The sequence below is a fragment of the Triturus cristatus genome, chromosome 8 (genome assembly GCF_964204655.1).
Source record: "Triturus cristatus chromosome 8, aTriCri1.1, whole genome shotgun sequence".
Taxonomy (NCBI): domain Eukaryota; kingdom Metazoa; phylum Chordata; class Amphibia; order Caudata; family Salamandridae; genus Triturus; species Triturus cristatus.
This window is the reverse complement of record NC_140591.1, coordinates 1,554,869,670-1,554,892,696: the sequence shown is the minus strand read 5'-3', so window position 1 is coordinate 1,554,892,696 and position 23,027 is coordinate 1,554,869,670.

Below are 23,027 nucleotides of genomic sequence, written 5' to 3'. Positions count from 1 at the left end.
TCCATTGTCCGAGACAAGGGTCTCAGGCAGTACCTCTCTCATCCAAACTTCTTTGAGAAAATCCACAATAGCTTTTGAGTTCGCCTCCTTGACGATTTTCACTTTTGCCCATTTAGATGCATAATCCATCATGACCAAAATGAATCGACAACCCCCAGGAAGAATTTCATAGGGCCCCATAACATCTATACCTACTTTTAACCAAGGACCCTTAGGACACTCAATGGGGATTAAAGGAGGAACAGACACTTTCAAAATGTTATCCGATGCACCACCGACACAACAAATGGCAACAACCATGTCAATCTCAGCGTCCTTACTTGGCCACCAGTATGTGTCTCGCATGCGCCGTTTTGTAAGTGTAGACCCAAGATGGCCTTCATGAGCCCTATGGATGATAGTCTTGCGAAATACCTCAGGAGACACACACTTATCCCCCTCTCAATAACACACCATCTTCTACAGATAGTTCATCACCAATCTTGCAGAAAGGTTGAAGAGAAACTGGAAGAAACTTCTCCCTAGGCCAACCATTTCTGACGTGAGGAAAAACTTCACGAATCAATGGATCAGAATCTAAAGCGTGGACCCAATCAACCTCCGAACTAAGTCTAAACTCAGGAAGATCTAGCACAGCAACAAGACAATCTTCTGGTTGTTGTCAATTAAAATACGTGGTGTGCGTGTCACGGCTTATGAAACACGCTTCCTGATATCACTGATGCATCGCAACCGTTGCCATAGATACTTCGAGAGGAGCTTCCCAATCTAAAATGGCTGATCTCACGCAACGTGAGACGACGTGACGACGTCAGCGCGAAGAATACTGTGAGGGATGCAATGGAGGGATCCCAAGAAGTACGCGATGGAGGAAGCCACTGGTGAGATGAGGTAGGCTCAGCGCGCGTCGATGCTGCTTGTGGTGCGTGAGGGAATTCGCGTGAGAGCAGTGTCCGTTAGTGGGTGAAAAACAACCCAATATTTTGATTTATTTGGCAAGATAAAAAAAAAGGTCACACTGCGCAGGAAAGTATAATGCAGCGCAGGATCAATGAATCCAATGGCAGTAATGAACGCAAACGGGGCGATATTCTCCCAATTTAGATAAGGGATGAGCGCTCTTGACATTCACAACATAGAAGCAAACAGACACAAAGTACCTTGAAATTGTAGTCATATCAAGTTTTGCTTCTAATCAGCTGTCGAGATAGAGTTGCAGCAGGAGGCCGGGGTCTGTGCAAATCTTGGGATCAGTCCAGATCTATTTGCGATGACTTGAAAGCAGCTGCATGGGTTCTTTAATGTAGCCAAAAATCGCCGCCATAAATATGTAGTAACCAAGCTGAAGCAGGAAGTTGAAGGCTGGTTATTTATTTGGCTACATGGACAACAGAGCTAGGTGGACCAGCTCTGCCAACAGCTACCACAGGAAAACCAGTACAGAAGGTTGCTAGGACACTAGCATTCTAAAAGCAAATGGATCATAAGACATGCTTAAAGGAACATCACATTATAATGAGATACATCACAACAGTCGCGGTATACCAGCGGCTAGTCTTTATGCCAACATTATGTGGCCTTCTGGGACTCACTGCTGCACTTGCAACATGGTATGTGTGTCTCGAAACTCCCAGCAGGCAACACGTGCACACCTGGGGGCATTGCTCAATTACTGTCTCCACAATATGAACATGGACGGGCAAAGCCAATAGTTTTGGTATTTCGCCTAGCTGCAGGACCTCAAATCATTACTAGATGTCTCTCTCGAGTCAGAAGTAACTGCAGAAAAGCTATAATAAGGCTCCAGGCCATCCAGCCTTTACTAGATGGCCCCATGGAGTCAGGTGCAACGGATTAAATCCTCTCATAGCTGCAGTGTGTCAAGTTGTTGCTAGGTGTCTTTGTTGAGGGACATGCAAGTGTGTTAAGTGAGAACTATCAAGTACCTAGGTTACTCTCAGTGAGATAGAGAATAAGGTGGCTGCGTTAGAACATAAACTGGGAATCTTAGATTCCGACAGTGATGTCATTGCACCACTCACATTGTTAATATTTATACAGCCTGGGGAGACTGTGAGCAGATCCGTACAGTAATTCGCTGCACGGGGGGAGGGGGGGCAATTCCACCAAAACCAGGCAGCATATGGACAACTCACCCACACTGAGCTTATTGTCTTAGTCCAGTTGGGGTCACTTATCGTACATACTTTGTTTTGTTTCATGCACTTACACTACTCTTACAAATTGACCTAAGATGACTAGCTTAATTTGATGGACAAGTCCAAAACTTTTCACATTTACAGAAAGTTTGAAACTTCCAATTGCCTGTTCATCGTTTTATAAATATACGCTGTATTAGATTATTTTAAATAATTATTGAATTAACTAGTTTGGCCAGAGAATGCTCACGCACCACGGCAACAGCAGCAGTGAGTGTTACCATGCTTTAAGGATATGAAGGTCGAATAGGACTGACAGGTCCCGCTGGGTGTTGGCCAAATGGCCACTTGCATGTTAAATGGTGAGCTCAAAAGCGCACAGGAGGGGTCATGGCAATGGCAAAGGCAACCTGGACCGATTTATCTACTGGGTCTGGTGGTGGGTCCGACCTAATGGTCATAGGATCAAACCCTGTTAGGTTCAATCAGCTTTTCATCCTTCTGAGGTTGTTAAAATGAGTATCAGTGAGTGGGGTAACAATAAGCATGTGTTATTCAGTGCCAACATGCCTATGGGAGTACATGCGCTTCAGAAATACACAATTGTTATGTTATGCCCCAACAAGCACTATATATAGATGTAGTAAGATGGGTTTCTCTTGCAGTAACCCCCCCCCCCACACACTTTTTGCCAGACCACTGATGCACTTTGACGTAATGTGCCCTGGGTCCCTGCCAATCAGGTTCCTAGGGCCTGTATTCTTTCCCAAAACTGTCTGAAATGTGGCACCTCTCTGGCCACATTTCAGACCCTTGTAAAAGGTACCATGGGCCAAGGGCACTGTGGCCAGGGAAGGCCCCCAAGGGCTGCAGCACATATTGTGCCACCCTTAGAGGCCCTGTACCTTTACACACACACACACACACACACACGCACACACACACACACACACACACACACACACACACACACACTGCCTTTACAGGCTGCGTGTTTTGGTGCAGAACATAGTAAAGAGTCGACATGGCATACATCCCTGTGTGCCATGCCTATAACCTGCTGTCCTGGCATAGGTAAGCCACCGCTCTAGCTGGGTGCACTATACCAGTGGTGAGGGCACAGTTGCATGAGCCCTGTACCCCTACAGTGTCTAGACCCATTCTTAGACACTATAAGTGCAGTAATGCCATTAAGAGTATATGGTGGTGGGAGTTTGTCATTACGAACTCCACTGCACCATAATGGCTTTACTGAAAACTGGGAAGTTTGGTATCAAACTTCTCAGTAGATTAAACCCACACTGACGCCAGTGTGGTATTTAATGAAAAATGCACTCAGAGGGCATCTTAGAGATGCACCCTGAAAAACAACCAGCCTCTGGTGGGTTCCCTGACTGGTACACACCAGCCTGCCACCACAAGACATGTTTCTGGTCCCGTGGGATGGGAGTCTTCGCTCCCTGATCCCAGAAACAAAGCCTTTCCTGGTTGGAGGTGTCACACCTCCCCCAGGCCAGGAAGAGCCATCTGTGCCTGGGGAGATTCAAAGGCCTTGCCGCCTTTGTAATCTGAACCCCAGCCTCTCCTGCTATCAGGAGCAGGCTCCATTCCTGTCTCCCCTTTTTGGTGGGAAGACAGGTTGGGAAAAATTAGCACAGCCCAGAAGGTGTGTCCACCTCTGGTAACCCCACCCCTCAGTTGGGGGAAGCAAGGTGAAGCCCACTCTTTAGTGCCCACCATCTTGCAGATGGCATGCACTCTCCAATCAGGACTAGAGATTGTGCCCACTCCCCCACGTGGGGTGAGCACACAAAGTGTGTAGTCACCCTAAGGTCAGAAACCCATTGGCTACTTACCTCGAGACCCCTAAAATGCCCCCTAAATACAGTATTTAGGGGACATCCATGAACCAAGAAGGCAGCTTCCCACAACCTACAAAGAAGAAGGATGAAAGAAGATGCCCAGGAGAGGAGACTGCAGTGAAGAACTGACTTGGCCCCAGCCATACCGGCCCGTCTGCAGTATCCAGAGATCCTGCGTCAAAAGTCACCTTGTCCTGCAGCCAGCAACCTCCAGAATCCTGGGAGGACTGACTGCCTTCAAGAAAGACCTGATCTCCTGTGAACAGCAGCTCTGTTCGAAAGAAACTCCCAAGACAGACTCTGAGCCTGCTGAGGACAAAGAAACACAAAGCCTGGAACCACCACTGCACCCAACACCTACGACCCGAATCCGGGAGGCCCACCGGCCCCAGCGAGCTCCCCCAGCACTCCAGAGACCAATTGCACCATGGGTTGACTCCTCCAGGACTCCCAGACGTCGCCTGCAGCCTCTGCACGGAGACCCCCCTCAACCAGGAGTGGCCAGGTAAGGTGAAATCCGACCTCAAAAGACACCCCTGCATCCAGCCGCCATGCACCTTGGAGAAATGAACCCGAGGTTCACCTACATCCCAGAGCCCTCCAACATATCTTCCCAGATGTTCGTTCCCTCCCAGAAGTCCTCCTGGAACGAGTCTGCAGCCAAAACCCAAAACCAGCAACTCCCATTGAAAACAACAGGGCACCTGATGCCAAAACAACACCCTGCACCCAGCCACCCCCCTGCGCCACTGCGGGCGCACTTTGTGTGCTAAACTGGATCCCCCTTTGCTCTGAGTCTAACACCAGGAGCTCTGCTCCCACACCTTGTGGCCTGCTCGTGAGCAGCCACCAACCCAAAGCCCCCTATCGCCCATTGGATAACATTGGGCCTCAGCACTATGCACCCGGCCACGCTAGTGCTGCTGAGGGTGTTTCAATAGTGCATCCTTAACCCTGGGAGAACCCTGGATCTAACCCCAGAAAACCAACTTCCACAATAAAGTACTTACCTGTTAACCGATAAATTCATTTCTCTCCATAGGAGTACATTGACTGCTTTTCCTTGTGTGGTGTTGATTTGTATGAAAATCTGAAAAACTACAACTGTACAAAAACTGATTTACTTACCTTTCCTCTAGGAAATGTCCCAGTGTGCTATCTAGGCATATCACACTGAGTAGAAAATGTAACTTAAAAAGTAATCTAAAAAGTAATTTCGACATTTTAACTTATCTGTATTTCAATCAACTGCATTTGAACCTGCATAAGATTTTGCAAAGCATTTATTTCACTTACCTGTGCCAGGCTTGGCTTGGTTCTAGAAATAAAACAACTTAATAATATTTTTATACAAACAAAATTGGTCTGAGTTCAGTCTTTGAGTGTGTGACATTCTTTGCTGATTGTGTGTACAAAAAAAACTTAACACTACCCTCTGATCAAGCCTTACTGCTCACCCACATTACCACAAATAGAGAGTGGGGTGATATCTACTTTTACCTCTGCCTACCTTTGGGGTTCCACTGGACTCTGTGCACACTATACCTCATTTTGGTATAGTATATACAGAGCCAGCTTCCTACAACGGATAACTGGAAGAGAGGAAAGTAAGGCTAGATGGATATAACTCTTACTCCTACCTTCACTGGCACATCTTGTCAGGAGTTGCTTGGGCGTAGGTATTGCACTACAGCCAGGCAATGTTGACAACCCACACACACTGAGCCGATTGTTTAAGTTCATCCCGGGGCGCATATACACAGGCCTGTAATAGGCCCCTGCAGTTGCCAGAACCATGAATTACTAAAATTACAACTGAAAAGGAGCAGATGGGTTAGCCCAGCTAGTAGAGGTGTCACAGGACGGAGCTATGGACACATGATGGGTTTTCATGCGGCACAGCCCTCGCTGTTGACAACATCATGGATTTACTAGAAATTACCACAAGATGGAGCAATTTAGGTATCCCAGCTAGCATATCAATTAAGGTATTCTGGGTATAGAGGACGAACAGGAGGACATGCCACCAGACAAATACTGCTTTGAATTTCAATTAATTGTAACACTGGGACTGGTGCTTACAAAATCCTTACATGGTGCAGTCGGAGAAGGAAAATGAAGTGTGAAGAAACCGCAAGATTTTAATACGGTTAAACAATGCAAGGGATTGACTTGGTGATGCCCAAAAGACAAGTACTCACTGTTACTGGATTATGACACAATATGGGAACACTTGTTTAGAGGACAATGGCTGACAAAATTTAGTAAATCAATTCACATTTACATAATTTAGGAGATGGCAGGCAAGATTTGAGCATTTAGTTACCCATCGTTTTCTCCAGCAAAAAGATTCCTCGCTGTCTACATCCTGGAAATATCTGTATCAGAATTTGGGTGCTGGGCAAACCACGCCAGGGTGGGTGCATAATTACAGCAACACAGCATCCTTCAAAAGTCCATAGTTACGAGTTCTTCAACTTTCTTCCGCACATACATATGTATACTTAAGATGCACTTTCTATGGCATAAGATAAGATACCAGGAACCAGTAGCATTATTATTATTATTATCCGTTGGCTTCTTTTTTTTATTATCTTCTTCCCTTAAAAATGGCTAAGCTAAACTCTCTAAGAATTGTTTCGGTTAACGTTTGTGGGCTAAATGATCAGTCAAAAAGACAGAGTGTGGCGCTTGGGCTTCGTTCCTTGGGGGGGGGACATTAACTGCATTCAAGAAACTCATATAGAAGGCTCTCAGAGTCACCTATTAGACTCTTTGGGCTTTCAAGTCTTAGGGGCCACTACACAGGGTTCAAAAAGCAAGGGGGTAGGCATTTTGGCTGAAAAAAATCTTTCTATCTCTTCACCCAGGGTCAAGTCTGACCCCCTAGGCAGATGGGTAATCACAGAGTGCCACGTTTCCAACAACCCCCCTTTTACCCTTTGTTCAATCTATGGGAGCAATCTAGATGACCCAGGAGTTATAAATTTGGTTTCGGGGGAATTAGCACACTGGCCCACTCCCATTGTCCTCTGTGGCGATCTGAACTTGCATTTACCCTCCAATTGGGCTAGTACCAGTCATTGGAAATACAAGGGAAGGAAACCACAGGTATACCAGGCCCTGTCAGACCTTGCACAGGTACATGGTCTAAGCGACTGCTGGGCAAGTTTAAACCCCTCTTTGCCAGGGTATACTTTTTATTCAGCCCCGCACCGCACTCTTGTCAGACTAGATTATTTCTTTCTTTCATCCTCGATTATTAATAACTGCACTATTGAAACGGCTCCACGTTTTATGTCTGACCATAATCCCCTTATTATCAATATTACAGGCCTAGGGAAAGTCAAACCAGTCTCCACCTGGACCTTTGAAAAAGCTCTACTCCAGGATCAGACTTATAAAATACATATGCAAGGATGGCTAGAGGAATTTCTGGTATTTAATGTTGGCTCTGCCCCTCTAACGACAGTTTGGGAAGCACTAAAAGCAGGGATCAGGGGCGAAACCCTGGGCTTTTCAATACGCAAAAACAAAAAAGAGAAAGCGGTGATAAACAAGTTACATGAAAAGCTCAGGTCGGCCGAAACTAAGCTAACTCATCACATCCAGACCGGACAAAACATCGAGACTGTTCAGAAGGAGGTAGTACTGGCCAGAGCCGAAATTGGGGCAATTTTTGCAGAAAAGATCGCTGCAAAATGGGTAAGCACCCGGGAGAAAAACTATGAGTGCAGTGACAACATTGGACACCATTTGGCCGTCAGGACAAGGCAGCAGGTCTCCTACAACGAGATTCGCACGATTAAACTTCCATCAGGGGTTGAGACTAATAACATAGACCATATCCGAAACGGATTTCAGGAATTTTACTCCAAGCTTTATACTGAAGAGATCAGTGCCCCTAGTGACTTAATCGCCCTGGAGACTGCTAATTACCTTAACAAAGTGAATCTAAGATCTCTTTCCTTGGAAGACACGAACAGATTAGACATAACTCCTACATGGGATGAGATTTTGGAGTCCCTTAACAGTTTGCCCGACGGGAAAGCCACTGGGCCAGATGGTATTCCAGTAGAATTTTATAAGTCCTTTGCTTTACAGATTAAGACAATCCTTACGGAAGTGATTACATCTATTTTTAACGGGAATTTACCACCAGCATCCTGGTCCATGGCCCGAATAGCTATTTTCCCAAAGAAGGACAAATGTCCAACAGAGATGAGCTCATATCGACCTATAACGCTCATTAACTGTGACTCAAAAATCTTTTCCAAAATATTAGCTAACAGAATCTCTTCTGTGGCTGAATCCTTGGTTTCAGAGTGGCAGCATGGGTTTATCCCGAAAAAAGGAACAACAGAACATGTCAGAAGGGCCATCACTCTGTTTGACGCCGCACAGGCTGCCGGAGACCCGATGTCACTTACACTCTTGGACGCTGAGAAAGCCTTTGATCGGGTCTCCTGGCGATTTCTGTGGGCGGTCATAAAGAAAATGGGTTTTGGACCCAAGATCACGCAGGCTGTACAAGCTCTCTATGTAAAACCAACAGCTTGTGTTTCTGTTAACGGACAACTAACCAGTCAGTTTAAGATCTCCCGGGGTACTAGGCAGGGCTGTCCCTGCTCCCCCTTGCTATTTGCCCTTTATCTTGATCCTTTTATCAAGCAAATAGAGAGAAATAATGAGATTCTCCCAGTTTACTTTCATGGCAGCTGTACCAAGATCATGGCTTATGCCGATGACCTGGCTATCACTTCACCTGACCCTTTAAACACCATAGTGGCTCTTGAAAACGAGGCGCTAGAATTTGGGAGGCTCTCTGGTTATGCTTTGAATCAACATAAAACCCAAATAATAACAAATAACCACGTTATCTGGACTGACTCTCGAGTTGTCTCTAAAGCTAAATACCTGGGAGTTTTTATATCATCAAATCTGGATGAAATTGTCACAGACAATCTAGCCCCTTTGGCACTACACACAAAAAAGGCACTGAAACAAATTAACAACTTGCATTTAACCCTTGTTGGCAGATGTAACGTCATAAAAATGACGTACTTTCCAAAACTTTTGTATTTCTTCCGTACAATACCCCTGGAATTCAGTAAATCCAACTTGTCAAAATTTCAACAAATCTTTACACAGTTCATCTGGTCTTATTCCCAACCCAGGAGGGCACTAAGGCAGCTCTGTCTACCAAAGGAGCGAGGGGGCTGGTCCTTTCCCAATATTACATTTTATTACTGGGCTTCGGTTCTACAATATAGCACAGAATTGCTGAAAGAGGACCCATCTCCCCAGACCATAGGGCTCCCCTCGCCTTTTCAGTCACTGTTGGGTGAACAGACCTGGGGCTGCCTACTTCGGGAGACTACTTACGGATACTACAAAAGGGTGAGATTTAAGACTCTACTAAACTCTTTTAAAACCTTTCGCAGCATCCGTAAAATCCTCGGGTTGGGTAGAATTAATTTCTACACTCCCACGCTGAATAATGGTAGTTTACCTGCTATATTTGGTAAGGCCTACTTTTCAGATTGGCACAAGGCCGGAATACGGAAATTAGGAGACCTTGTCACTTGTGAAGGGGTGGTTCCTTTTTCAGAGTTATTGGTTAAGTTTAAACTTAAAATTGAAGATGCTTTTAAACACTATTGTATATCTGACTTTTTGTCTAGGAAGGCAGGGGGGCCCTCTGGCTTTAGGGAAATCGACATGCTTAATATCCTACGTAAGCCAGATGTGCCGCGAATTGGCTTATTATATAATATAATAAACAGACAGACCCCTGACGACCTACAGAACATAGCTGACAAATGGTCTAGCAAAACTGACACTCCTAACACTACTTTTTTTAACTCACTCTCCCTCTCACAGAACATTCTAATCTCAGCCAAACTACAGGCGCAACATTTTAAAACTATCTTTTTTCTATATCTTACCCCTAGCAAAATTGCTAAGTGGGGGCATGGTCAAGGCACCCTTTGCCCGAGATGTGCGGAATACGGGGCCAATTCTATCCATTTTTTTGCTACATGCCCAAAACTCTTGATCTCTTTAAACAGAATACAGGAATTCTTAAAGGAAGTCACCACTCAGCCCATTATATTGAATCCTACCATTATTCTGCTAGGAACACAGACCGAGTCCTCCCAGATGAAAAGAGATGGCTTAATTTTCATAGCCATGACTGTTTGGAGGCTCTGTGTGGCCTCCTCCTGGCTAGATCCAGAACCTCCATCGTTCTCACACTGGCTAGCCCGTTTTATCGCCACATATTATTTAGAAATTGCTATATATGCAAAGAAGGGAAGAAGGGGACGGAAGAAGGGATTAGAGATTTGGGAAAAAATGAGCCTATGGCTCGCTCAATCAGGATAATGTTTGTGCTCTTTCTGTTTCTTTTTTTTGTTGTGTTGTCTTCGTCTTTTCTTCTTTTTCTGTTTATTGTGTCTTTTCTTTTTTGTTAACCACACGCAAGTTCTTCCTTTTGGGGCGGGGGGAGGGGCTCCATTTTCTTTTTGTAACGTTTATTGTAACTTTCCTTTGTTTTGTACTGGCAAAAATAAAAAAATAATTTAAAAAAAAAAAAGTCTATAGTTAGACTGGGGTTGGATTCTGTACATACTGTTCTCCTCCTGTTCTCGCCATTTCAGAAGCTTTTCCATCCACTTGTCTGCATTCGGGTATACATAAGCAGAAGTTTGGCACTGGGCTACTCATGCGAGGGTGGAGACATCAGCATGGTGACTCAGCAACTAAAGATCGCAGTCAGACGGTGACGGGCTTGCAGGCAATAATGACATGAAATAAAGCGGAATACTGTAAAAGATGAGTGTGGGTAACGGGTTCCTACATTTAAGATTAAAAAAAAACACAGCCCTTCAGCTAGGTGGGTTGCGTTAGTTTGTCATTCCCAAAAGTGTGCTGTGGCTTCAATAGTGCTGAGAAATATGGGCTTGGAGCACATATGCTGACAAACACCAGAACACATTTTGCATTCTTATTTAAGAAGGTGCAGGTAAATTTGTTCATATATTTTACTCACTATCCAAAAGCACTGGCATGTTTTCGGCATCCTGGTATACCTTTAGCAAAAGTCTGGTTATGGGCTACAAACGCTAGGGTGGGGACACCAACATGACGACACAGCATCTGAAGATCGCAGTCAGACTGATGGGTTTTGCAAGCAATAATGACATTATATGTTGCAGAATATTTGGAGTACACAGGCCTCACCCCCTGTTTTTAGAGCCATCTTTGTCTTGTTTTAGGTGGGAGAGGATCACCTGGAGTCCTCGAAAGGACATGACACAGCTTAAATTTGATACATGTCATATGATTCCCATGGGGAGAGGGCCATGTCTAAGGTGCTAGCTCAAGCAGGGGAGGGTACCACCGGTCTCAAGACTCCACCCGCCCAATGACCCTCTCCAGAGGGTCCGTATTTAACTTGCTGGTTCGGCACATGGTATCAGTTTGAACCCTCAAATTTGGCCAAGTGGGGGGGGGGGGTAAACAAGGGCTTAGTCAATCTCTAAATGTGAATGCACACATTTGTATTAACAAAAGGGGGAGGACAGAAGGGCTTTTACAGGAGGTCCAGCATACATGCCCCGGATAGACTATATTTAGAAAGGGTATGCAGTTCCTTAAGGGGATGGTTTGTTAGTGAGGTCAATTCTCAAATCCGTCGATATTGATTGGACTCAAAGAACCTATAGGTAGGGAAGGGGAGTTCCCATATTCGGAACTAATGCCCTCACACACCCAGCAAGCTAGGTGTCATGCTTCATCATCTGGGCCTGCTCCTCGTCGGGCCGGCGGTGCAATGCCCGACGGGCACCCGTGAAAGGGCTCTTTAGCGGAGATCTTTTGTTCCTTGCCGTTGAGTGCGTGGGTGTGAGGGGCCTGAAGGATTGTAGATGAGTGGAGTGAGTTAAAAAAGGTTGGATAGTCTGTTGAATGTGTTTATTTAGGACAGCTGTCCACCTCATTAAAAAGTTAGAGGAAGATGGACAGTTAGTGTGACTTGTATTTGTCTCTAACTGTCTCCTACTCTAGTGGTCGACATGTTTCATGCCCTCATGGCATTTCGTCAGGACCTGTGTGTGTTTCTATCTACAGTGTACAGAGGGTGATACTATCACTATCTGGGTCTGGCACCACTAAGGTGTGCCAATCGTCGCAGTGGAGCAACCTAGAGCGACAGGTATTAGTGCTTCAATCAGCTCTTGGCACTGGCGCACTGGCGGTGATGGGTAGGTTACGAACCACCTCAGGCAACATGAAACTATAGCTAATGGGTTAGCCTGTGATACCGCCGCTTGGGCTTCCAAGAACAACATTTTTATAATTCTTTAAAAACTGCAGATTTGAACATATTTAGCAAATCAAAAATTGCAGTTATGTTCAATTATCCCTTTAAAAAAATGCAATGATATAAGTAATGTATATGGTCTTGTGTATTGTAAGTGGTGCTAATATAACACCTTTGGGTCGTGTTTGTGCTGTATTTTAAAAACTGCAGAAAAAATGTATGAGGTAAAAAAAACTTAAGATAAGTAAAAACAAAAATAGATACCCATATACTGACTGATTTGTACAAAGAGAAACCCAAAAAACCTGGATATATCACAGGTTCCCCACTTAAATTGTGAGATCTCAGGCAAATATTTATTTTCACCATAACTTTTTTCGTCATTGTCGCGTATGAGAGTACTTTCAAATGTGTGAGTTAAGACTACCAGCTGTGCAAGACTGTCGTTTTAATGAGTACTTGTCAGTGCAGGGCTATAACGTGCCCGACTTAAGTCAAAGCTTCCACATGTTAAAGACATACACTTTTTTGAATTTTGATTTGTGATGTTTGTTGTATGCTTTGCATAGCAAATTCTTGTGCTTAAGCCCCGGACCCTTTTGCCCACCTCTACATATGACAATTGTGTGACCAACTTTCCTAAATTGCTAGTTCGGTGCCCAGAGATGTAGAACACCCACTGACCAGGTGATCAAACGTCACTCCTTCTCTGACTGAGCTTGGAGTGCCCAGTTTCCAGATACCCACATTCGATTGACTAACAATGCAGCTTCTATCGTCTACAGAAAGTTGTTTTCTTTTGTTCAATAAAAATATTAATATTGGAGACGGAGTGGGGCAGGACATTGTTTTATAAATTTATTCAGAAAATGTACTTTTTTCAACTAAATTGGTATATACAAACTAATGTCTGTATTGCTGTTCATTTAGCACGTGTAGCTCTCTCTGAGAAACACTTTGCTGTGTGCACCAAGCGACCAAACTTAATCTAGGGAATCCTCCCAGAAACCAGGCAGGAGCTGAGCTACTGTTCACCTCAAGACTGCAGCCCCCCTAAAGGTTATTAATGTGGCTACCTTAATGCATAGACTAGCGCCACGTGGTATCTGTACCAGCTGTAAGCACTAACAGGGCAGCCAGAGCATCTTTGAAAGAGCCTGCCATTGTGGACTCCTTCCCTAACTTAGTTTGGTGATGGGAGTGATTGATTGTCCACCTAACAGAGCCTGAATTCTAGGGAGGGAGACATTTGGAAGCGATGGCAGTTCCATGGAGTTAAAGCTTGAAGTTTCCTGATGACACAGATGTATTATTTTTGAGTGGTATTGCAAGGGAGTTACCAGTGGAATTGTGAAGTGTGTGCATTTAAAAGATAATTATACAAAAAAATGCAGTATTCAAAGTCTGGCTATAATCTATATTTTCAAACACTTTTTTGTTTGAAAACTTTTTGCTTATTTTGTACCAGCCTCTCTTATACTATGTGTAATGCAATTTTAAACTATTGACTTACATATTCACAGTGCTTTCTGTCACAGACGGGGACCTCGTGGCACTAAACATATACAAGTCGCTATTCTTCACAACACCAACCAGGATTTAGTGCTGTGGGTCTCCGGTTACAGACACAGACCTCTGCAGTGCAGTAAAAAGAAGAGGTTTCATAATGCACAATACTGCATTTCCCACTGATTAACTTAACTTGCATTTATTTTTCATGTAAGCTGTGCTTTAGTTTATATGTGCTTACTTACCTGGTGAAAGACCTTTGCGCACAGCATCACAGATCCCATACTTTTTGTAATGCACTTGGACTACTGTTCCAATGGAATCTCCTGTGTTTCTGTCCACTTCTTCTTTTATGAGAAAAATACTCCCAGGGTGCATAGTGTTTGGGTGCACAATAGCCATGTACCCATTGATCAGTCCAAGAGCCAGAGACCCGCACTACACAGAATAGAATATCAAAGGCAAACTGAAATCATACATTATAAACAGTGTTACTGGGGGGTGGGACAAGTGTGAAAACCCCTTTAAAAATCTAGCAATATAAAACTTAAACAATTATTGTTGATCTGAATACAAATTAGCACCGAAAGGGCTGCGGAGCAACCTTTAACTGTGATCACTGCACAATTTAGCTGGGTCTTAGAACTGGAAATCGGCAACATCTGGCCGTTGTGCCTTCAAAGTGTTTACATTTTGATCTATACACCATACCACCAAACTGGTCCACTGTCATGAGTAATTGATTTTGTGGTGGGACAAGGAGCTTATAGGATGGAGTCTACCACCTCCTCAGCAGGTAGAAGGAGCTCAGATGGCCTTGCTCAATCTCTAGGTATAAAAGGTGGAAGCTCTGGAGGTTAGAGTGCAAAACCTGCTCCCCGACTGGGATAGGATGTCTACTCTGGGGGCTAGTCAGAGCAGGAATTACCTGAAGAGTCACAATGGTCCTGATTGCCACACCATCCTTGGCTAGAACAGGGCAAGCAGAATGGCTTAATCCCAAGTCCTGACACAGCTTCCTCAATACTCAAGGAATTAACGGTATTGGGCAGAGGGGAGAAATGCGCAGAAGTGGAAAGTTCCACCTCAAAATAAACTCATCCCCCAATGCTCCTTTATAGCAGAACGTTGACAGCACTCCTTAGTAGGTGGGCAATGGGCTCACCTAAGCAGTGCTGCATAGGGCTTAAAGGAGCTGGACCACTTCTGGGTGAAGAATCCAATTGTCAAGGGGACACCAGCTCAGGCTGTATGCTCTGGTGTTGGTTGATAAACAGGTAAATGTCTCGCACCGATGCCCAGGCCTAGTTCATCTAGATATAAAAGACCGGATAAACCAGTCGTCTTTCTCATGCTGGTGAGTGTGAAATGGGCCTTATGTGTGAACATGTGAGAAATGTTGAGTATGAAAGTAACACAAACCTGATAAAATCTAAATGGAGTTCATCTTAACTAGGGGGCTATCCATTCACAAAGGTGTATCCGAAACCTATGTGGTTAATGTGAGAGTCTGTTGATGCTAGACTCATAGATATAACAGTATGGCAATGATTTAATGGTGGGATATATTGCCTCAGGAAAGTATGGAAATGATGTGAGATGTACAAAGGGAAGTTGTCCTCAAGTAATGGGACATGGATGAGTAATGCATACGAGTATGTTTTTGATACCACTGAGATATTGTCTGCCCTGTGATTTTTTAACTGTTTGAAATGCACAATGGAGAAATTGATTTTACTCTTTTATGCAGGTTTTTTATTCATCTAGCTGTAAATCTTTGTGGAAGATTGTATATATTTGTCTTTTGTCCTGAAGAAGGTGGTAATATATCACACAAACCACCGAAACGTGTCAAAGTATTTTTATACTATGCAGGATTCGCTACACATTGTAGTATTGTAAATGATTTGTAGAGCAAAACATGACTTATTACTATTTTGAGTCTATAGAGAGCCAGCAACACTGGAATTGATTTATGTGCACTTCCTTGTGTTTTCGCCCCTGTTCTAACTGTATTGCTGTAAAGTATTTTATATTGTCAGATTAACGTTTGAGCCATATTGTGGGGAAGGGGGTCGCGTTATGTACAATTGATTTTTTGAATTGTAGAGCCTCTATTTTATAATATTGCATGTTTTTAAAATATGAAAAGTTCACTTGATGAGAGCTTTGAGCAGTTTGTAAATGGATTGTCAAATGCTACCCTTGATATAATAAAAGACCTTTGCAAATTCAATGTGTATGTGGGACCTATCTGGGATTGGAAAAATCTTTTGAGGTGTGAGAGAAGAGGGTCTTCTATTGGTCCCGAGACCTATGTATGCCTGATTGATTTCCCAAGGGGAGCATTGTTTTTACTGCTGTTATGGTGCTTTGTCCCCTTGATTTGTGGAGCCCCTCTATCCTGTCAAGCAGTTTTGCTGGTGACGGACAAAAGGGTTCCCTTTATAACAAATTTTCCTTCAACGACCACCAAATCAAGCCCCTCGTAGAGGAATTCAGATGACGTCTGGCATATCGCCCCTATGTTGGAACCCCTGCGTAGTTAGGCACTGCTGATCAGTCTCTTTGCCAGTGTGTATGACCAATGGAATGCAGAAAGCCAACAGACCTAGCGGGCATAGATCCATTAGGACAGGAATTCTAGATCCCACCAGAAACATCAGAATCTTATTAAGATTGTCCTGGATTCTCTATGGAGGACGGAAAGCTCATGAAGGTGTCACGTCCAGTATCACTCCTATAAGCAGAAGGAGCTGAGAAGGATCTAGGTGACCTGACAGGTTGATGGAAAACCCCAGGTTGAACAGCAAAAATGCTGTGGCTAGCCCTCATTTAGCAGTCAGCTTTTGAGGTGCTGGAATCTACTTACCGGGCCTGCACAGATGCACTACAACCATGGTATCACCTTGGATGCAGACCCAAAATGCTGCTATAAATACGACCAGGAGGACCGGTAAATGGTAGAAGGTGGAGCCTACCTAAACTGTGGGTAACCTCATGTGCAACTGCATGATCTGCATTTGAAAATAAGAGTCCAGCAAGTCGAGGGACACCATCCAGTCCTACACTTCTAGTTCCGAGACAGCAACTTGAACTATTCCTTTAAAAGGTAAAAGTTCCAGAGACTAAGAATCACGAGTTGACCTCCATCCTTGGAAACCAGTAAATACGGAGAACAGCACCCCTGCCCAACTCCTGCACTAGGCCCAACTCCACTATTCCTTTCTGCAGAATCCTAAAGTGATACTCTCTATGCAATACGCATATACGCATAGCCTCTAATGTCTGGAAGAGCACCAGTCTTTCTTGATGGTCCACCAGGCCCCTGAAGAAACCAGATTCCCTCAACCAACTGCATGTGTTCCTTCAGGTAATGAAGGTGTGTAAGGGAGCACTCTTCCTAGTGGTGGAGGAAACAAGAAGTAGAGTTGCTGGGCTTGTCAACCCTTTGGTTTGCCATGGCCTCCATAATGCCCAACAAATTGGTTAGGCTGCTGGATTTCCACTACTGCTTATGAAAATCACATGCTGGAGATGCGTGGCCCAAAGATCAGGCACTCACTCCTCTGGTCCTAAATTCCAGAGCTGAAACTACCATGTCCCCACTAAGGCGGGAACCACCAAAAGACATGTCCAGTAGGCTATGGCATCACCTGAAAAGCCCATGGAATGTACCCAAGCATTTCTATGCAGTGCAACAGAGGATCCAATTGCCATGGTAACAGAACAAACTATGTACAGGCCTGACGTAAGGATGTGCCATGAAACATCCCAGCTGTCCTTGGCCACCTCCAAGTTGTCCTCCAGATGGTCAGATAGACTTGAAACCCCCATGGCAGCCATCCCCCACAGGACATGCACAAATCTGGCAATGAGACCTGTGGCATTCATTGCTCTCAGAGCTGAGTTTTCAACTGAAAATAACTTCATGGCTGGTGCTTCCAGCTTTTGACTCATTGTGAGCGCCGGCAGTGGAAAAAAGCCCCATGGTTTTCTTAGTGTGTGTGAAAATACAAAATGAGTGGAGAAAGTCTGGGTCACCGGTTGCTAGACAGTAGCCCTCATCCTCTTCGACCTCTCAGCAGCATTCGACACAGTCTTCCACCGCACCCTAATACGCAGACTCTACGACGCAGGAATCCAGGACAAGGTCCTCGACTGGATCCACGCCTTCCTCTCCGCAGAACACAGCGGTCAGACTCTCCCCTTTCCTCTCGGACCCTACACCTACAGAGTCCCCCAGGGCTCCTCCCTCAGCCCGACGCTTTTAAACGTCTACATCATGGCTCCACTCGCCCCCATCGTCAGAACCTACAGACTCAACATCGTGTCATACACAGACGACACCCAATTCATCCTCTCCCTATCCAACGAGCCCAACACTGCCAGACACAACTTTCGAGAAGGCATGGAAGCCATCTCCAAATGGATGAAAAACAGCTGCCGACAACTAAACACCCACAAAACAGAAGTACTCATCATGGGCCCAAACTCCGACGCCTGGTGGCCCCCTTCCCTCGGAAACCCGCCAACCCCCATGGACCACGCAAGCAACCTGGGAATCATCCTGGACTCCGAGCTCAAAATGGACCGGCAAATCAACTCAGTCTCGTCCTACTGCTTCCACACCCTCCGCCTCCTCTGTAAGACCTTCAAATGGATCCCCCTCAAACACCGAAAGACCATCACTCACGCCCTGGTCACCAGCAGACTCGACTATGGCAACGCACTCTATGCCTGAATAAACAAAAACCTCACCCGCAAGCTACAGAACATCCAGAACGCCACCGCAAGACTAGTCCTCAACCTGCCAAAACACTGCCACATCTCCCAGCAGCTGTGCACACTCCACTGGCTCCCTGTCGAGGCGAGAATCACTTTCAAGATACTCACCCACGTACACAAGGCCCTCCACGGCACCGGACCAGCATACCAGAACAGCCGACTCAAATTCCTCGCACCCCAAAGGACCCTACGATCAGCCCAGCTCTCCTACACCGTGGTCCCCCACACCAGAAAGACCAGATCAGGAGGCCGCTCCTTCTCCTTCCTTGCGGCCAAAGCATGGAACACCCTTCTGCTCTACCTCAGACAGACAACATTGCTCCCATCTTCGCAAGAAACCTCAAAACCTGGCTCTTCGACAGACCCCCTACTTGATGGAATGGAACCTGCACCCCCCACCCCTAGCACCTTGAGACCCTTACGGGTGAGTAGTCATGCTTCAACAAACCCCTGATTGATTGAGTCTATAGGTTTGTAAAATTCGTCTGTTGACCGCCATGGCAGACGTAGGCTTTCCCACACTACTTTTATGGGCTCCATGAGAGCATCATTAAAATGGATTTATTCACGCGCCACTGGGTTGAAGAATTTCAGTCAAAATATTCGATCAGGCCTACACCATTGAAAGTGGCAATTGCATCATTCTATCGCCTTCCTCAAAACTGTGTTAAAACAGACAAACTTCCGGGGGTGCTGGCCCTTTCATGTCAAAATGCAAAATATTCTGCAGTGTCTGAATCAGTAAGTTGGCTGCCTCACTGCCTTTATCCTTGTGAGCAACTATCAGTGGCATCTGGATCTGGTCAGTCCTATCCAATTACATTATGCACAGTTTGTCAGTATTGTTCATGGTCCATGACTAGGCTGTACCTGGCCACTTCTGCAATGTACTGTACCTCCCTTCTGGACTGCATTAGAATTGGTACAGCCTATAGGTAAGTGCCGTGAGGAGTCAGTCGTGGTGCCAGAATTAGAAGTGTCAGAACCTCTGCCATGGTGGGGGTCAGGACCACCAGCACAGTACTGATGACCGGGCACCTCCATCCAGAACTACAAGGACACAACACGGCATGACATTTGGACTGACTGGCATTAAGGTAAATCCCACCAGCAGTGGCGGCTCCTCCGCTATGGCGGAGAAGCCTTGCCCCACTGCTTTTAAGCAGTGCAAAGTAGAAACAAAGAATGATAATAACTTTGTTGTTATCATTTTATGCTTCTGTGCTGCTTTGCGGGTGGACGGGGCTTCTCTGCTCTCAGAGCAGGGCAGGGGAGGAGTGGTTTGCCCACTCCTAAGTGCACATGACTGTTTGGCCGGCCCTCTCGGGTCACCCAAAACAGTCAAGCACACTTTCCCTGTTCTCCATGCATCCTGCACAACAGCCTGCGTGGAGAATATGCCCAGGCCACTATTGCCTGGCTAAGCGTCGAACCAGGATGTTCAAACCAGTCACAACGCTGCATTGCAGTGTTGTAATTGGTCAGTGGGGCCTGGCTGTGCTTCCTGTTCCTCAAGTTTGACGAGGAGAGCAGGGGCAGAGACTCAGGACCCGGAGGCAAGGTAAGTTTATTTTTTAAATGTCCTTTTATATTGCGCATTGCTCCCCCCCCCACCCCCCCCCCCGGCACAATTGACTACTGCAACAGGTGGGACCCAAGCCTCCCTCACCCTTATTCCTCCCGGAGAAAACGGCAATGAGCTGGTGAGAGGGAGTGGGGTGAACACAGCAAGAGGAGTGGTATCAGCTTTTCAACAGGCACATGGTAGTATGAATACTGAGTGTGGTGCAGCATTAGTATCCGCTGCTGAGGAAGAGCTTGGGGGTGGCATGACCAAGCCCCGGTGCGGCTTGCACCCTTCTGTGATCCTCCATGCCCTTTCTTTATTCTCCGCCACTTTTCACCCACTCCACATCTATTTCCAGCAACAAAGTCACAACTACCTTCAGTATTGCCGGAACCCTTGGCGCTTAGCAGGACAACGGGACAATAAAGGAGCAAACCTGAGAAGTTGATAAGGCTTCTAAGGCACCAAAGCAATCAGGCTGCCAGCGTCGTTGATAGATAAATCCACAGGGCGGCACGGTGTAACCAGCTCACCTCCGGCTGACCAGTGTGCTGAGATCCTCCCTTAACCGCTCGCCCGTTCATTCCTCTAACTCATTTTGCATTCTCACTCTACCGCCATGAGATCAGGGAAAATACGTCGAGGCGGCAACCCAGTCAGCAAACATGGGGGAAAGCAAAGCCCAAAACAACCTTGAGACCCCTTCACAGTTCATAACATCAGTGGAGAGAACAAATAAGGAGGCTTTAACACCAACTACACTTCATACGACCATTCCATCGGGCCCAAGCAAAGCCAAGTTGTTTTTTTAAAACCCACCATAGAAGCAGATGATCCATCCTCTGGTCTTTAAAATGCCAGGCCGAACTCATAGTCAGCGCCCTGACTGGGATCTAGAGTCAGCAGAGGCAGGATCAAGACCAAGAGCCCCCTCCAACTCCAATAATACTACACACCAAAGCCAGCATGCAGACCTCCCCTCCTGGTCCAGGCCCAGGTTCTCACGTCGGAGCAGGAGCTCAGCTATCAACAGCAATCAGCCGGAAGCTTCAGCACCCCACACGAGGGGATGGCCCACCGCCCCGTCCGGGGAGGGGAACGGTGGGACGACACAGCTGCTGTAGGCAGACCCTAGTTGCAGCCCAGAATGTTCATCTTCAAAGAGACTTGACTATGCTCTATTGGATGGAGTCCCTGAAGATTCATTTGTGTGGAAGAAATGCTATTAAGTCCGATCGATTTGCACCACAAATGCTCTTTCAATCTGCATAGCACTTCAAATAATTCTGGGCCGAAGCACAACTACAAAACCTTGCTTTTCCCTATCAAATTACCATTTGGGAATCCAATCGCCCCAAAAGAAATTGTCCCTTGCTGCACGACAGCTAATGAGGAGTTTTAGATAGCAACCTTAATTTGCTCCTAGCTTCATTGGGCAGTAAGGAAGAACAACCAAAGTCACCTCATGGGGGGGCTTTCGCCAGTTAAAACCACTTACGATCCCCCAAACTCCATCTGGTCCCCTTATGAAATACATAGGAGGTGATATATTCAGACTTAACCACTCACTCAGACAAACTGGAAATTCAGGTGGACCTACTAGATGCCCTGGCGATCCACGTCCTACTCATCGACCAGAAGCTGCAGGCCTTAAATGACATGATCAGGAGAGACAGCAAGGTCCAGCTACCTCTGATCATACATCTACTTGCGCATCAAGCATGGGCCTACTCACAATAGTTCCAACTCTTCTGTCGGAAATAGTGGAAGTTAAAGCCTCCAAACTCCAGCTATCGACAAAACACCCTCGATCTTATGCACAAAATCCTCTATGAATTTCTTCGCAGAACTCAGACATGAAGGAGGGGAGCACCAACATCTAAATGCAATCACCAAGTGGCACATTATACTTGCACTCCATCAAGCCTGGAAATAAGGACAGTGCAGAGAAAACCTATGAACCCAAACAGGCTAAACAGGCCATAGAGGAAGTTACCATCCATTACCTTGGCGAGTCAGCTCCTACTCAATCACATCTCCAACAAGAGCAGGAAACTGATCCAGCTCAAGATCCAAGAAGATCTACCTCAAAAAGGGAGCATGAGCGCCTCAGGAAAGCAAAGAATAATAGAACAATGAGGTGAGACAAAGGTTCACAAAAATCAGCAGTTCTCGGACACAAGCTAGACTAAGAATCCCAGGCATCCCCAGCAACAACAAACCGCTCACCCTATTGCTCTTGAATCTATATATCCGCCCAGGAAAGAAGACCAAAACAGACAAAATAAAGACCCCGATTAGCTTGCTCAAAACCCACTACTCTTCTTACTCCCAAGCTGGTTTTGTGCTGTCCGAGGATTTTAATATACATTCACTGCAAAGCAGCTATGAGAAGGCCCAGAAAGCGATACCAACAGGTATTTAAACTATGTTAGAACTGACCAGCATGGAAAGGCCAGTATCCAGGCATTATAAAGCATCGGCCTAAACACACTAAATGGGTGTATGCCCCAGGACCAACTGGCAGCTTTCACCAGATTGCTACATATTTCAAATTCAATTCTGGAGTACACAGTGGTACACCCGAGCTGTTTCTGATAAACCTCTTTAACATAAACCCAAGGGTCGTGAGCGATCATTTCCCCCAGAATTTTGAGCTAAAGATCTGCCCAACAAGGCATCCACTGGCAAATGGCTTAACATCATCCCCCAGGGCCTACAGCCTAAGGCGTCTCATATGGACCGATTCGGCTGCAGAAAAGATCATGGATTTTTACATGGCCCATTTTGCAATAGAACACTCGAATGCACTCCAA